The sequence below is a fragment of the Talpa occidentalis genome, unplaced genomic scaffold, assembly GCF_014898055.3.
Source record: "Talpa occidentalis isolate TD23 unplaced genomic scaffold, MPIMG_talOcc4v2.1 talOcc4.2, whole genome shotgun sequence".
Taxonomy (NCBI): Eukaryota; Metazoa; Chordata; class Mammalia; order Eulipotyphla; family Talpidae; genus Talpa; species Talpa occidentalis.
Window position 1 is genome coordinate 30,117,982 of NW_023602073.1, and position 14,551 is coordinate 30,132,532.

At 50.1% G+C, this 14,551-nt stretch overlaps 2 pseudogenes; both read right to left on the reverse strand.

The window, feature by feature from the left end:
- Positions 1–1,182: 1,182 nt before the first annotated feature.
- Positions 1,183–3,749, reverse strand: LOC119251980 (proteasome subunit beta type-8-like; annotated as a pseudogene).
- Positions 3,750–6,218: 2,469 nt separating this feature from the next.
- LOC119251134 (antigen peptide transporter 1-like) lies at positions 6,219–12,368 on the reverse strand (annotated as a pseudogene).
- Between the last annotated feature and the right edge of the window lie 2,183 nt (positions 12,369–14,551).

Below are 14,551 nucleotides of genomic sequence, written 5' to 3' on the forward strand. Positions count from 1 at the left end.
AAGTAAGTTTCTATAGGTCCTACCCTACCGACAGCCTATCCCTGAAACTTGAACATTTGTTTATTCCTAAAATATTTCTGCAGGTTGAAACTATCCCCCAAACTCAAAACATCCCGGAAGGAAGGACCACTTGAATTCCAAACCATTCCTGAATGCTATTGGTGTGATTACCAATAAGTTATTTCAACTTTAAATATAGTTGAGGGTGGGATGTGGAGTTTGAAGTAGGGGATTCCTAAAGTTTCCCCAACCCTGTCCATCCTGGGATTTTGAAGATCTCTTCCTACTTTCAAACTTAACCTGTCCTTAACTGAACTTAACTCTCCTCTGGGAGGTGACCACCCATGCTCTTTCCTGTAGTCCCAACACCATTCAGAAAATCTCACTATGTCTGTCTCACTTTCTAAGCTGGTTACTTTTTCTGCTCTCAACCCCCTTATGGGTTTTCCTTATCACCTGTCTCTTCAGTCATGACCCTGTCATCTTCCGCTGAGCATGCCACAGGGTAACACTGAACCTCTAACATCCATCTTTACACTCAATATCCAGTCTGTCCTGAATGTTAAGGTAAATGGGCCTGTGTTTATAATTACCACACATATATGTGTTGGAAGCTTTTTCATCCAACTCTACAAACTGAAAAGCAATTGTTCTAGGTGCCCTACTTTCCAACACCCAAACCATTACCAATGAACCACGGGGCAGTTTCCAGCTCATATCCCCACAGGAAGGACCCCAATATTAAATTGCAATAATAAACAAACAACCACAGTCAGTCTTCTTGAGATCCTGGAGAGATGAGTGTGGCAAGAAAACCCAGAGAAATAGTCAGTAAGGCCCTGTTTCTTAGTGAGGATTTTGAATCTTCTCAAGAAAACCTTCTCTATTTCCTGCCCCCTCCCCAACAACCACAGCCCAAGTCCACTAAGCCACAACAGAGACATTTATAACCGTTTTTCCTTTATTATGCTTTGTGAAGCCCAGAGAAGGTGAAGGGAGGTCTTTCGGAAATAGAGAACACACAAAACGATAAGCTCCTCCCAGCATCTCTGGCAGCTGGCCCAGCATCTCTGGCAGCTAGTCCTCCATCTCTGGGCTCAAGCGAGGCCCCTCCTCCCCTGGGGCATAAGCTGGTCCAGGCCCCTGAGTTGACCAGCTTTCCCTTATTGGCAGCCACCACCACTACTGAAGGGCCTCCCGGTACTGGTGCATAAGGTCACTGACATGTGTGCTTTCCACCTCCACCCAACCATCTTCCTTCATGTGGTACCCTATAGGCAAAGGAGAAAGGACATGGAGTCACCATTGTCTTCACACTCTGAATGCCCCTCTTCTGATTCTGAAACATCCCTCACACACACACTCTGCCTCCCCTGAGTGTCCCAACCACAAAACCATTGCCTACCCCCAGGAAGCGTTCATTCTTACTATTGACAATGCCTCCAGAATAGTTGGCTTGGTGGGTGGTGTGAACAATAGCCCTGCGGCCTCTTTGGGGCTGAGATCTGGCCAACAGCCACTGTCCATTGCTGCAAGGGGCTTGTTGCCCCAGCCAGATAAGACACTGGCAAGCAGCTAAGAAAAAGGGCCTCACACCATGGGGCTGAAGATTCCTTGTGCCTCACACCATGGGGCTAAAGATCTAACATCCCTTCGTTTTTTTTGTTCTTGGTCATAAAGAGAGAAAAATTTTCTCAAAAAGTACATTAGGCAATAAATTACATGTATCAGCATACTGCAAGTAAATGGCATGGAAAATTATCTGTTTAGAAAATTAGTTATTAAACAATTTGACCCACTTGACAATGGGAGACAATTTATTGTACATATCTGACAAGCAATCCAGCACAACTATTGTAGTAAGTCCTTCTTTTGCTTTTTTAGAAGTTTCTTAGGAAAGTTTTTAAATGAAATTAATTGTGTTAAGGAGTTTCTAGGTAGAAAAAGTTCTGATAGCTGAGAAGCAGCTGGTCTCCGGCTGAAGGCCATATGCGTAGGAGAGTCTTTTGATGCTTAGGCTTTAATCTGATAGGGGTGTACTGGCGGCTATCATCTGTCTTAGGTCATTGTCTAGCTGAAATAATAAGTTTTAGTGTAAGGTTTGGTTTTTTTAATCTATTAACCTTGAAGTCTACCGTCTAGTGGGACCCGTAGGAGCCAGTAGTCCATGGGAATAAAATACACTAATTGTTTCTGCTTTGCACATGATGTAATTTCTCTGCTTGCTAAAAATGAATAAATAAAGACCTGCTGAGTCTCTCGGCAGAAGATACTTGCACCTCATCCAGTGTCAGTGTCTCCTCACTGCCTCATCCCCTTCCCCTCAGCCCCTTTTGCTTCACCTAGGCCGTCTCCTCCTTTCAGGGACTCCTGACACAACATTTTGCCGAAAGCTGGTCTCCAGCAGTCCATGACCCCGTAGGCAAAGGACCGGCCACTGCCTATGAAGAACATACTTCCTGAGAGCCGGGTCCCATTTTCATCTACATAGTAGAGTCCAGGGCCCTGTGGAGGAAAGAAGGTTCCAGGCTGGAACAGAGAGGGCATCGTTAGTACCACACAAGCTTAAGTGTGAGGCATGAAAAGTGGACAAAAGAATAAGAATTACCAGGAACATTTGGACTAGGACAACACTGTGGTAGCACTATAGAACTTTAGGAATAAAAAGGAAAAACAAACTTGGAATCAGCCTTTTTAAAAGAGACAAGCTTGTGAAACACATGTAGTGGTCCATCTCTAAACCCAAAGCCAGCCTGTGGATCTGCAGAACATTCCACAGCCCAGCATTCTCTATGCCATGATCTTGTAGGGGAGGAGGTGAGAGTGCATAATGGGGAAAGAGATCTCGTCCAGGGTTGGGGACATGGAGAGCACCCACCTTCTTGTCCCAGCCACAGATCATACTGCCCATGCAGAGGCCCATGCCCTGGTAATGACACATCATGTTGGAGAGCAGTTTGGAGGCTGCTGACACTGAGATCCATTCCCCATTCCACAGATAGTACAGCCTGGTGAGGATAGGGTTAGGGGAGAGAGAGCTCAGTGGTGGCAGGAAAAGGCTAGGCCTCTGATGGACCCACTTGATGGGCAGGAAATGATTGATGAGATACACACTCAAAAGGAATGGTTTTATCAAATCTAATAATCAGGAAGGGATTTGGGATTTAAATATCTAAACCACATAAAGAAATTTTAATAAATGATACTCTCCCACCACGGCTGATGGTGTCAGTGCTAGATAATTAAATTATCTGGCTTATTGACAGGTGCACAGAAAGATTTGAAAAACACTTTATTCATCATCAAAACATTGGCACTAAGGTGTCCCATGAGCATGGGATGTGGCGGGAGTGTGTGTGACTTGAAGGATCCAGGATGGAGGATGGGACGGACCAGTAGATTTAGAAGGGAGATGAGAGTCGTGGCCTAACTACACTCCTTGGCCAACAGCCACTCCCAGTACTGACAGTCTGCCACAGAGCCAGACATGGTGCCAGCAGGTAAGGGTTAATCTCAATCACCTTATTCACCCTTAAGTTAGCTGGAAGAAGATGGAGTTTTGAGAGAGAAAGAATGACCACACAGCCCTCCCTGGGTGTCCTAAATCAATGTCCATATGCACTTTGCTGCACCAGATTCTACTATGGGACACACACTCACCAATGTACACTGCCCAGCCCTGGCCCAGGAATCTACGGCCACAATCACTCCATGCTGGCCAGAGTGGTGGTGCCATGAACCATCTCCATTCCTGGCCAGGGTCTGGAAGAATTTGGTGGGCTAATGAGAGAGAAGAGGCAGAAGAAGGGACAATAAACCTTCTGCAGGAGGCTCCAGAACAGGGACTTAGAGAGTGTCATGAGGAGATCACAGAAATTCTCCAGCCATCAACAATGTAAAGTTTATAACCAACCTCTACAAGGAAGTGACATGGGAGAAAGAAGAGAGAAACTACAGAAATCTTCCATTTTCCAAGGCAATAGAAAGGAGAGGAAATAATTGTCTTAACTAACATTTTAAGGATTCATTCCCATTCATAGAATGGAATTAACCCTCAGAAAGCATGTTTCTTAGTAGTATCCCCATTTTGCAGAACAGAGATTGAGACCTGCCTGGAGTCGCTTGTCTCAGGACACACAGCAGTGAGTGACTGAGGCCAGGCTTACAGCCAATGTTCATAGGTTTTCCAGAACACTCCACTGTCCCTGTCTTATGAGGGCCTCATAAGGACTTGGTGAAATGTGTGTGATGAAAAATGCAGCAAAGTCTCTTGTCTCCCGATGGGAGCCCTCCCCTCTCTTCTACCTTTCGGCCCTACTCTCATTTGCTCAGGTCGGGCTGTCAGCCCGGATCCCCACGTGGCCGCCTCCCTGGTCGAGGCCACTCGCTCTCCTGCTACAGCAAAGTCCCTCCTGCGGCCCAGGGCTTCGGAGACCCTCAGGGTGGACACTCCGTTCCCCAGCGCCCTCTTCCGCACCTTCCCTTTCATCCCTGACCTGCATTCCCAGGGGAGGGCGAGCTCTGGAGATGGCATGGAGAAAGGGTAGTGTCCAGGGTCCGAGCGAAGCCCGCTTCCCGCGTCTGGGAATGCCCAGTCGTCCTGCTGCCCTCGCCTTCTGTGGGGGGTGGGGTTGCTGCACACCTCCAGCAGCGCCTTGATCCGCAAGCACCCGCAGATCTGTCTGTCTCCAAGGAGGAAGGAAAGCGAAAGCCTGCAGCCTTAAGGGGAGGGAACCAGAATTTTTTTCCCACATCCCCCTGACCTTTGCAGGACGAGGCCAGGGGGATCTGGGGCCGGGAATATCACATTGGGGACCGGCTTCTCTGCTCCTCCTTTATGAAGATTGGGGAAACAGTGGGGCTAAATCGCCGGAAGAAAGGAAGAAAGAGAGAGAATGGGCTTCGAGAGCCTCTTGGCTGTGAGGTTACAACGGAAGACACCAGCTTGCCGGGGCATCCTCTGCGCGCGAGCAGATACCGAGGGTGGGGGTGGCCGCAACCAGAGAGCTGGAAGCCTGCAAGAAGCGGGGAGCAGTTTCGTGTGGGGGGATGGCATGAGATTGGCATCGTTTCATAAAAGCCGGGGAGGAATAGGAGTTCGTGGGGTCATTGAGTCTAGAGCACCTGTCTTGGGGCAACTGGCCACAGGCCCGCGCGCGGCACGTGGGGAAAGGGACTCCGAGGGGAGGGCGCGGCGCCTGTAAAGTAGGGAGGTGCCCCTCACAGGCCCCGCCTTCACGCCCGTAGCCGCCCGCCGGAACTGTCCCGTCGGCCCAGCTCCTCCCGGAGGAACGCTGGCTTCACCGGGCGTAGGGGGCGGCTAAACTCAGCTGGTCCTCGCAACCTGCGCTGGGATAATCTGCCCAGCAACTGTTAGCGTCACAGGATGGGGGTCCAACCAGCGCCCCGCCCCGCCCCTCCGGGACGCTGTACCGGGATGAGCTCATCCCGGGATGAGCCCGCGGGAGAGGACGCGGGTGATGGGGTGGTCAGTGTGAGCTCCTCGGCGGGGCGCTCGCACTTCACCTGGCGACCTGCGCCCTCCAACTCCCACCTCAGATTAGGCCAAGGCTCAGAGCGGCAGCTGCTGGTGCCCCGAGGGCCCTGCAGCCCCTTCCAACCCACCTTTGGCGGGGAGTACGGAAGCGAGGGGACAACTATGGGAAATAGAAAAATTAAGGAAGAAGACAGTGCCCTGAAGGCTCTGAAAACACCGAAGATGCTGAAAGGCGCCCAAGCCCGCTCCTGAAAGGATGCAGGGAAGTTGTGAGTCATTTGGGGACTGGGGGGGGGGGACACGACCAAGCACACTACAAAACACCACTTTTATTATAAAAACCAAAAGCCCAAGAACCCACGGGGTATCTAGGAGCCAGCATATTCCTTGGTCATATTACAAAGTAGAGATCCCACTACTTTCCAAATATTTAAGTGTTTAAATAGTTAGTGGTCTAAATATCTCTGATTTCAAGGGTGTTAGCCACACTATCCATGGTTCTTCGCCCAGTTACAGTAAAGAGTTATAATCCCCCTTTTCTTTCAAGAAACCTGCATTATGAGGAGGCATATGGGTAGGGGAAGCAGCATTTCAGCCATAACGCAGGCGGCACACTTCAGAATTTCAGGCACAACTCCCCAACAAGCAGCCGCCTACTTTGCAAGGCTGCTAAGACCTTTGTTCCCAAACTCTCCACTCTAGAGAAGGTCTGAGAAGGCTTTCATTCCAGGGCACCTGACGCCCCAGGAGCTTGCACCATAGTCCAGTAGGGTCCCTGATTCTCCATGAGCTGCTGGTGGGTTCCAGCCTCCCGAATGGTGCCTTCTTCCAGAAAGAGGATGTGGTCATCCTGCTCCACGGAGCTGAGACGCTGGGTGATGAGAAGCACAGATCGGGAGCACCGCTCGGGGCTTTTGTACAGGAGCTGCTCCACCTGAGAAGAGACACAGACCCGCTCAGAGCTGGGGACGGCTCCCAGCCCAGAAGACATCCATGTTACCAGAGCCCGGATAGACCTTGCCAGGACCACTGCTGCCTCTGCCAGCCACTCCAAGGAGATGGACGATTTAGCTCTGAGTGCTTCTCTGTCAAATCTTTGATTTGTTAAGGACCATTTACATGAAGTGGCAACAGTGGAACAAAAGTCAGAGTCCTATGGTGTCACCCACAAGAAAAGAGTGGATATTGAATAGTCTTGCCCCTCTACCTGTGGACTGGGCATTTTAACACTATTTTTTTTAAAGATTGATTGATTGATTGATTTATACAAGCACTGGGCACAATCAGAAGAGCGGGAGGGTGAGAGAATTCACCAGAGCCAGAAGGAAGAGCAGAGCAGGCAGACTGACGAAGTACACTGCTGGGGCGGCAAGAGAGGTCTGCGTGCCTTGTGGGACCCTCACCCGGCGGCCAGGGATTGAACCTGCGCTGCAGAGGCTGCGGGCAGCTTCGCAACCCAGCGCTCAACTGCTGTGCCACCAGGCAGGCCCTGGACTGGGCATTTTAATATTCTCTTCAAAAGGAGTAAAACTTAGTGATAAAGAACATGAGCATTCACATCAGGCAGGCTTGAATTGGGGTCCAAGATCTGCTACTCGACAGCTGAAAGACACTGAGCAGGTTATTCAGCCTTTCTTAGCCTCCATTTTATCATCTGTAAAAGGAGGATCATAATGTCTAGCTCCCGAGCATCCATGATGGCTAACTCAGAGAGCCAGTATATGCAAATGGCCTGGCAGCCTTTCCACATAGTAAAAGCTCAATTAATACTGACAGTATTCGGATGGTCTTTTCTTTATATTTAGCTGCAGAAATTCAGAATCTATAGACAGTCTCTTTTGACTGGTCATCTTGGGGAGAAGCTAATGGGAATGGAGAATTGCAAGGGCTGGTTTGGAAAATTATAATGTTAGTTTCACAGATAGAGGGTGCGTGGAGGAAGACTGGGTGGGATGTAGGCATCGTGACTGGCTGTCTGCATCCAGGGCACTGGTCGCATCATCCAGGATGAGCACGCATGGTTTCCGGATCAATGCTCAAGCCAAGGCTACTGCCTGCCGCTGACCCCCTGAGAGCTGACTCCCAGCCTCGCCTACCTCTGCAGACACAAGAGCCAAGGTGAGAGCTGTAAATGTGCTCACTTGCACACATGCACACACACACACACACATCAAGTCTGGTGGATGCAGCTGGACAGGAGAGAGGGAGCTCTGAGGATGTGAGGACGAAGGAGTCATAGGAACCAGATAGCACAACTGCAAACTGATGCCAGTGGGGCAGGAGGAAGTGATGAACGACAGCACAGCTAGTGGGGTTTTGTGAAGGTAAAGGTGTCTGGGTGTCATGTGAGTGGAGAGAGCACCTGTGTGCCCTGAGGGAGTTTAGAGATGAAACCATGGGCCCCCGACTCCTTTGCAGCAGCTGTGATTTCCTCCATCGTTGGCTTCTGGGTCAGGCCATAAGCAATATTTTCTTGAAAACTTCTAAATAGTTGTGGCTCTTGTCCCACTGCAGCCACCTAGGACAAAATATGATGAAGAGTTAGAGAACAGAGAACAGAGAGGCATAGGATCTAAAGACTGAAGACTCAAAATCTTCATGGAGGCTCTATCCCAAAATCACACACCCTCTCTCCTGACCACACCCTGATTGCCACCCAAGGTCGCTTGTCATTCCCTAGCCCTCCTTTCAGAGTGCTCAGTGAGGGTGCTCAGAATGGCCCCTTTTAAATTAAATGTATTTACTTTCTTATGTCATTATTTATTTTTGCATAATATTTGATTTTTCCCCCTCAGGTGTAGTCCCCTTAGTTCTCTCACCCCCACAGCACCAAGAATTCATCACCACAGTCCCTTCTGCTCTTAGTTCTCCTGTTTTGATCCCTCTCCCTCCTCCTCCCCTGCTGAATGCCTCAGATCTGCAGTCAGCTCGCAAGTTTCCTCTATTTCCTGATCCTTTGTTCGGTTTCTTTGTATTCCATCTATAGGTGAAACCATCTGATTTGTATATTTTTCCTTCTGACGTATTTCACTCAGCACAATCCCTTTCAGCTCGTCCATGTTGGATGGCATGGATCTTTTTTGATCCACTGTGTATATAGACCACATCTTCTTGATCTGCTCATCTGTTTGGGGACATTTGGGTTGTTTCCATAACTTAGCTATTGTACATAGTGCTAGAAAATGCCCTTCTTACTTGATGCGTTCACCTCCCCCCCCCCCCCCCCACCCAGGCCACCTTTTTACTCACCTGTGTGTGCAGATAGTGGTGCTCATATAGGGGAAGGGGCTCCCTACCCAACAGCTCCCCACAGTGGGCTGGTACATATTCTGCAGCAGGGCGGCCACTGTGCTCTTCCCAGACCCATTGGGCCCTACAAGGGCCTTCACCTCACCAGGACGCAGGGTGAATGTCAGCCCCTGGAGGTCAGAGAATCACACAGAGAGGCCTTGTCTTGACCTTGACACCATCATTGTCTTGTTACATACCATGTTGTCTTACTCCAGAGAAGAAAGGAGAAATTGGAAAAATAGAACCTCCACCCTCCACATGCACATCCGTGGGGATGATAACTCCCCCAATGAGTAGAGGTGGATGATGAGACACAGAAAGAGCAAAACTAAGCACCATTATGCCACACACGAAATACCAGATACTATAAGAGAAATGAAAAAAAATGGAAAGGGAAAGGAAAGATGAAAGACAGGAGGTACAGATTTTGCTTCAGCGATTCTTTAGGATGTGAGATGCTGCTTCTCCCTAGAACATTTTCTCTCATTCTCCTTGCAAATCCTAACTGGTTCTCAAGTTTAAAACAGTTTTATGGAATAGCTGATGCTCACTTTTGCCTTTGAAGGGTTAGGAAGGATCTGTACATGGTCTTAAGCAGGCAGAGGCCAGGAAGAAATTTAGCCTGGTAGAGTGGAGGGTGAGGCTGGTGGAGGGCCTGGTGGAGTGTACCTGCAGCACTGGAACATCTGGACGATTTGGGTAAGCAAAGGAGACATCCTGGAATTGGACAAGGCCCTCCAAGCTTGAGTAGTCAACATGCCACTGGGTGGGCAGCGAGGGATCCGGTCCAGATATTCAAATATTTTCTCTGAGGAACCCACAGCCTTCTGTACACTAGTGTAAGTGGAGAGCAGCACCTGCGAGGGGAGGAGGTATGACTAGTGAGAGGGAGTGGAGAGACCAATCTGCTTGCCAGGGCTATGGGGTGTGAAAAGGGCAAATAGAAGGAAAGTGACAATGACAGTGCTGGGGTGGGGACAGGAAAGCACTGGGAAGTGAAGCGGAGGGAGCTCACCCTAACAGCTGTAGCGAACTGGATCTGGTAGAAAACAAATGTGACGAGGTCCCCACTGCTTACAGCCCCAATGGTCACCAGCTTCCCACCAAGGTATAGGATTCCCACCTTCAGCAGCATCCCTGAGATCTGTGCAGAGACCACAGAGAAACAAGATTGTGGTAGACAACTCTAGAGGTGGCAATTCGGAATCATTAGTTTTAAGGGAATATAAAGTCCCTTTCCCCAAGTAACAGCAACAGGCTCAGTGGGTAGAAAGGGAGACTAAACATTAGCGAGCCCATGGGGGCCTACCCAGCTCCTCACGGTGGGGATCAAGTCATCACTGTCAGCAACACCATCATCACATTGCTTGGGGAGCACTTTGCACAAAGACTTTCATGAATGTAATGTCATCTACTATTGATGTCAAAAGCCCTATGAACAAATTGATATCACTCTCATTTTTTCAAATGAGGAAACCATCTAGAGAAGGGAAGTCACTTGCCCATGGTCCCAGAGATAGTGAACAGTGGCATCAAGTCAGGAACTGCTGGTCTAATTCTCTTTCAGTGACATCACAGATGCCCCTCATCCTTGGCTCCTGCTATTCCCTGGGCTGTCACACCCACACGGTTCTAACATGAAGCAAGCCCAGGCGCAGGAATCCATGGCTCCCCACGCCCCCCGTAGGAGCCAAAGGAAGGCCCTAGACTGAAAGATGTGGCCTCTCCCTGGTTTGTGTACTCTCGGGAAAGAAGCAGGCCACCGTGTGTAACAGAGGGAGCAGGTGAGGCACACTGAGCGGCTAACCGAGCCTCAGGTTGATAAGACGAAGACACTGAACCAACCACGACCCAGAGGAGGAGTGGGGGAAGAGAATGGACTCAGACGTCTCCAGGTGCTCACACTGGTGAATGCATAGGCCAGGGCCTCCTTCTGGCTGAGTGTCTTCAATTCCTGCAGTTTTTGTCTAAACTTCTGGGCCTCTCCTTCCTCATTGGCAAAACTCCGGACTGTAGGCATAGCAGACAGAGCCTCGATGGCCACCTGGCTGGACTGTGCCAGAGATTACTGCTTCTGTGTGGCCTGCAACTGTGGAGACACAGACAAGAGATGTCACACAGGGTTGGAAAACCATAAGGGACACTAGTGTCTAAGTTACCTGGCTGGAGATTAAAGATGAAAATGGAGAGAGGGACAGGAAAGAAGAGAAAGACAGACAGTCACACCCCAAGACTAAAGAGATACAAAGGAGAGGAAAATGACTCAGAGGGGCTGTCAGGGGTCACATCCTTGAGATTGATCATCGTACCCTTAAAGACAGATGTCGTCTGAAGTTAAAAGCACAGAGAATGTGAAGGTCAGCTTTGAGCAATCTGAGACCCAGCAAGATGCACAATCAGGGAGTGCGCCAAGAAAGTTAGGAAGAAATCTTAGGGAACTGAGCCCTCTGACTCTGGGAGATGGGGGCCTGTGTACCTGGGCCAATGCCCTGGACGTACCTGGTGCCATTTTCTCAGCTTCTTCGGCAGAACGAAAAGCAGAGGCAGGGCAACCAGGGTGACCATGGTGAGGGACAGTGACCCCCAGAGCATGAGCACCAAGAGACACAGCCCCCGCACCAGGTACCACAGCAGTAGGTTCAGCCTTTCGCTCAGAGACTCACTCACAGTGGATGTGTCCTCTGTTACCCGAGATGTGATGGCACCTGCCAGGAGTTGGGGAGAAGAGAGCAGAGTGAATGAGAGGTTCAGAGCGGATGGGAGACTAGCAGTGGCAAGAATGCCAGGGAGAGGTGTCAACATGGCGTTGTAAGGAGGCTAGGAAAATGGTGAGGTACAGAGGGAGGTTTGGGGATCTCAGTGCAGGAAGGATGAGTGCTAGAGCAGAAAAGCCTGGCAAGGCCCTTCATTTTAACTATAAGGAAATCAATACCCATGTAAATTTCCATTTCTCTGACAGATTTCTGTGCCACGCCTATTCGATGCTATACACATAGGTGGGAAGAGCTTAATAAGCTGGTCGTTTAATACAGTAGGTGGGAACTTCGGGAATGCAGTTTAGGAAACTGTGCCATGCACCGGATTGGGAGTCAGAACACTGGGGGTCTCCCTCCACTTCCTTCTGTCACATGTGACAGGAAGTTTCAGCATTAAGGTGCAGGCCTCAATTTCTTCCACTATAAAATAAGGCAGTTAGACTCTGTGATCTCAAAATTTACATATTTGAAATTCTGTAGTTTCTATCTAAATACCCATATAGGAATAAATTTATGGGGAAAACCTTGATGGAAAAATCAAGTCTTTCTGAAGGCATTTGACTCTTGAATAAGAAATAAGAATAAGAAATAGCAGTGTGTTCGTGTGTGTGTGTGTGAGAGAGAGAGAGAGAGCAGACCCAGCAAGGCTATGTGTAAAAGAGGTTGTATGGGGATATAAAGAGTATAGCCATGTAGAGTGAGCTTCATGTGAAACCTGTTTGGTTCTGTTGGAAAAACTCTGTTTCCTGGCGCAGGACAGCTTGGAACACCTCTCCCTGCAACTGGCTGTGCACGCGGCCCATGGTGCTCTTGTAGATCACGTTTTAAGGGAAAGGAAAGCGAAGCGGCCGCCGGCCACGAGGTCCGCCCACTGGGGATCGCGCGCGCCGGGACCGCTGCGGGAGAGGGCGCTGAGGTCAGACCTGACTTCAGATCATCCTTGGCGCCACCACGGGCACCAGCCCCCCGTTTCCTCTAAGTGGCCCCCTCGCTGCACCCGCTACTGACTGTCTTGCTCCAGCCTCAGGCGGGGCTCTCGCGTCACCTGTCTCCGGGCAGGTCTGCCCCGCACAGGTTAGCGCGGCGCGGCGCGGCTCCCTCGGGCCCCCGGCGCCCCCTGGCGGCAGGGCGTGGTGAGGGGCGGCCGGAGCGGCGCGCGGCGCGCGGTCCCGGGTCGCGAACCGGTGCCCCGAGCAGCAAGAAGCGCGGCGCAGAGATGCCGCGGGCGGGAGCACCAACCCGGGACCTGCCCCAGGCCGGAAGGCCACACGGGGGTAATAAGTCTGGGTTTGAGGGTTAGCAGCGGGGAAGGAAGGTGAATGGCAGGGGACCCTGGAGTCTAACAGTGTGAGGCGGTGGCTTGTAGCACCAGTGCTGGCACCTCACAATGAATTTAAGGCATCTCTGCTCTGAAGGGGATCTTCTGGGGCCCGCGAAGGGACCAGGCATGCGAGGCGGCGGCGAAGGGGGTGTTTGGCTGCTGGCGTCGAGGGGAAGCTGTTTTAATGCGCTTTCGCTTTCATTCTGAACTGGAGAGAGGGCTTGTTAGTTCAAGTTGGAGAAGGTGAAAAACTGAGGATCTGGTGTCCTGGATGAAGTAGGACAGCATTTGGGAGACGGGAATGTGGATACTGATTGAAGAGACAGCTCATCTCACAGACCTTTGATAAACTGGCCCCCTGGGGCGGGGAACTCATAGCCCCAGCACTGACAGGAGGGTTCCGTGTGAGTTGGTGGGGCCTTCCCGAGCTTGGGGAAAGAGGACTCCTGCTTGGCCCAGGTGCAGCCCCGCTTCCTTTCCTTCCTCTTCCCATTCTCAGACCCTGCTGCGGACTTTGCCCAGCTTGCGCCTGGGGCCAGTGGCAGCCCAAGGCAGACCGGCTTCTACACCCAGCTTGCTGCCACCGCTCCTGCCTTGAGGGCAGCTTTCTCTTAAGGGAGTGGCCACTAGGTGGGATTGCCCTTGTTCTCTGGCCGGATTCTGTTCGTGGTAAATCGGTGTGTCAGAAAGCACACTCAGGCAATTATTCCTGGGACCAGAGTTAACTTATGGTGCCTGGTAAAGATAGCAGTAAAACCATTTATAAGTTAGAAAATCTTCCCTTGCTGCCAGATGAGCAGTGGAGAGTAGGCAGTAGAAGTCAAAACAAGCAGTGGCAATGAAACCTGACTTTTAGTTCCAGATCTGCCACTAGTCTTTGTGAATTTCACAAAGCACTTGCCTTCTCTATGACTCAGACTCTTCACCTGAACCACGGATCCATCTTTAAGGCCCCATCCAACTCAACAGTAGACAAATATGTAACTTTATTCTTCCTTAATTTCTTTTCTTGACCTGAAAAAGTCAACTCAAACTCCCAATCAAAATCTTGGTACAGATCTCTTCCCCTGACTACTAAGACACCTACCTACTTCTTGATCAGAAACCCTTAAATGAAACTTTTATTTTAAACTGTCTTGTATTCTTGCTGCTTCCTCCTTCTTTGACTCATGGCCCTGCTAACCAGTGACCCCTCAATGCTTTCTGTTGTCCAATAAACTAAAAGAGCTCACTTCTGATTAAATGGAAGTGGAGGCCACAGATTCAGGCCTCAAAGAGACCTGAGCTTTCTTCCCAAGGTCACAGTTGCTCTGTGTCGTCTATACAATATCTGTGCACACAATGGGCACATGGAGTGGTGGTCATTTACTTGTGGGGCTGCTTCACCAGTGATTGGAAGTTCGTCTCCCTGAGCACTCCCCTGAAAGGGAACACTTGTGCCTCTAGGATCCTCATCCCACCTCTATAAGTGGAAAGGGTTCCACTTAAGAAGGCCGGGTCTTAGGGATGCAATCTTTCCAGTGTTGTCTCAAGCCTATAACACATTCACAAATCGATTGGAGCTTGGGAAAAATGGAGTTAACCTTCCAGAAAAGTCATTGGAAGATATTGTTTGCATGTTTTAGTCTCTGAATTCATGGAGAAGAGTAAATTCTTATATGGCTTGTCCCTGGGAGGAATGGGATC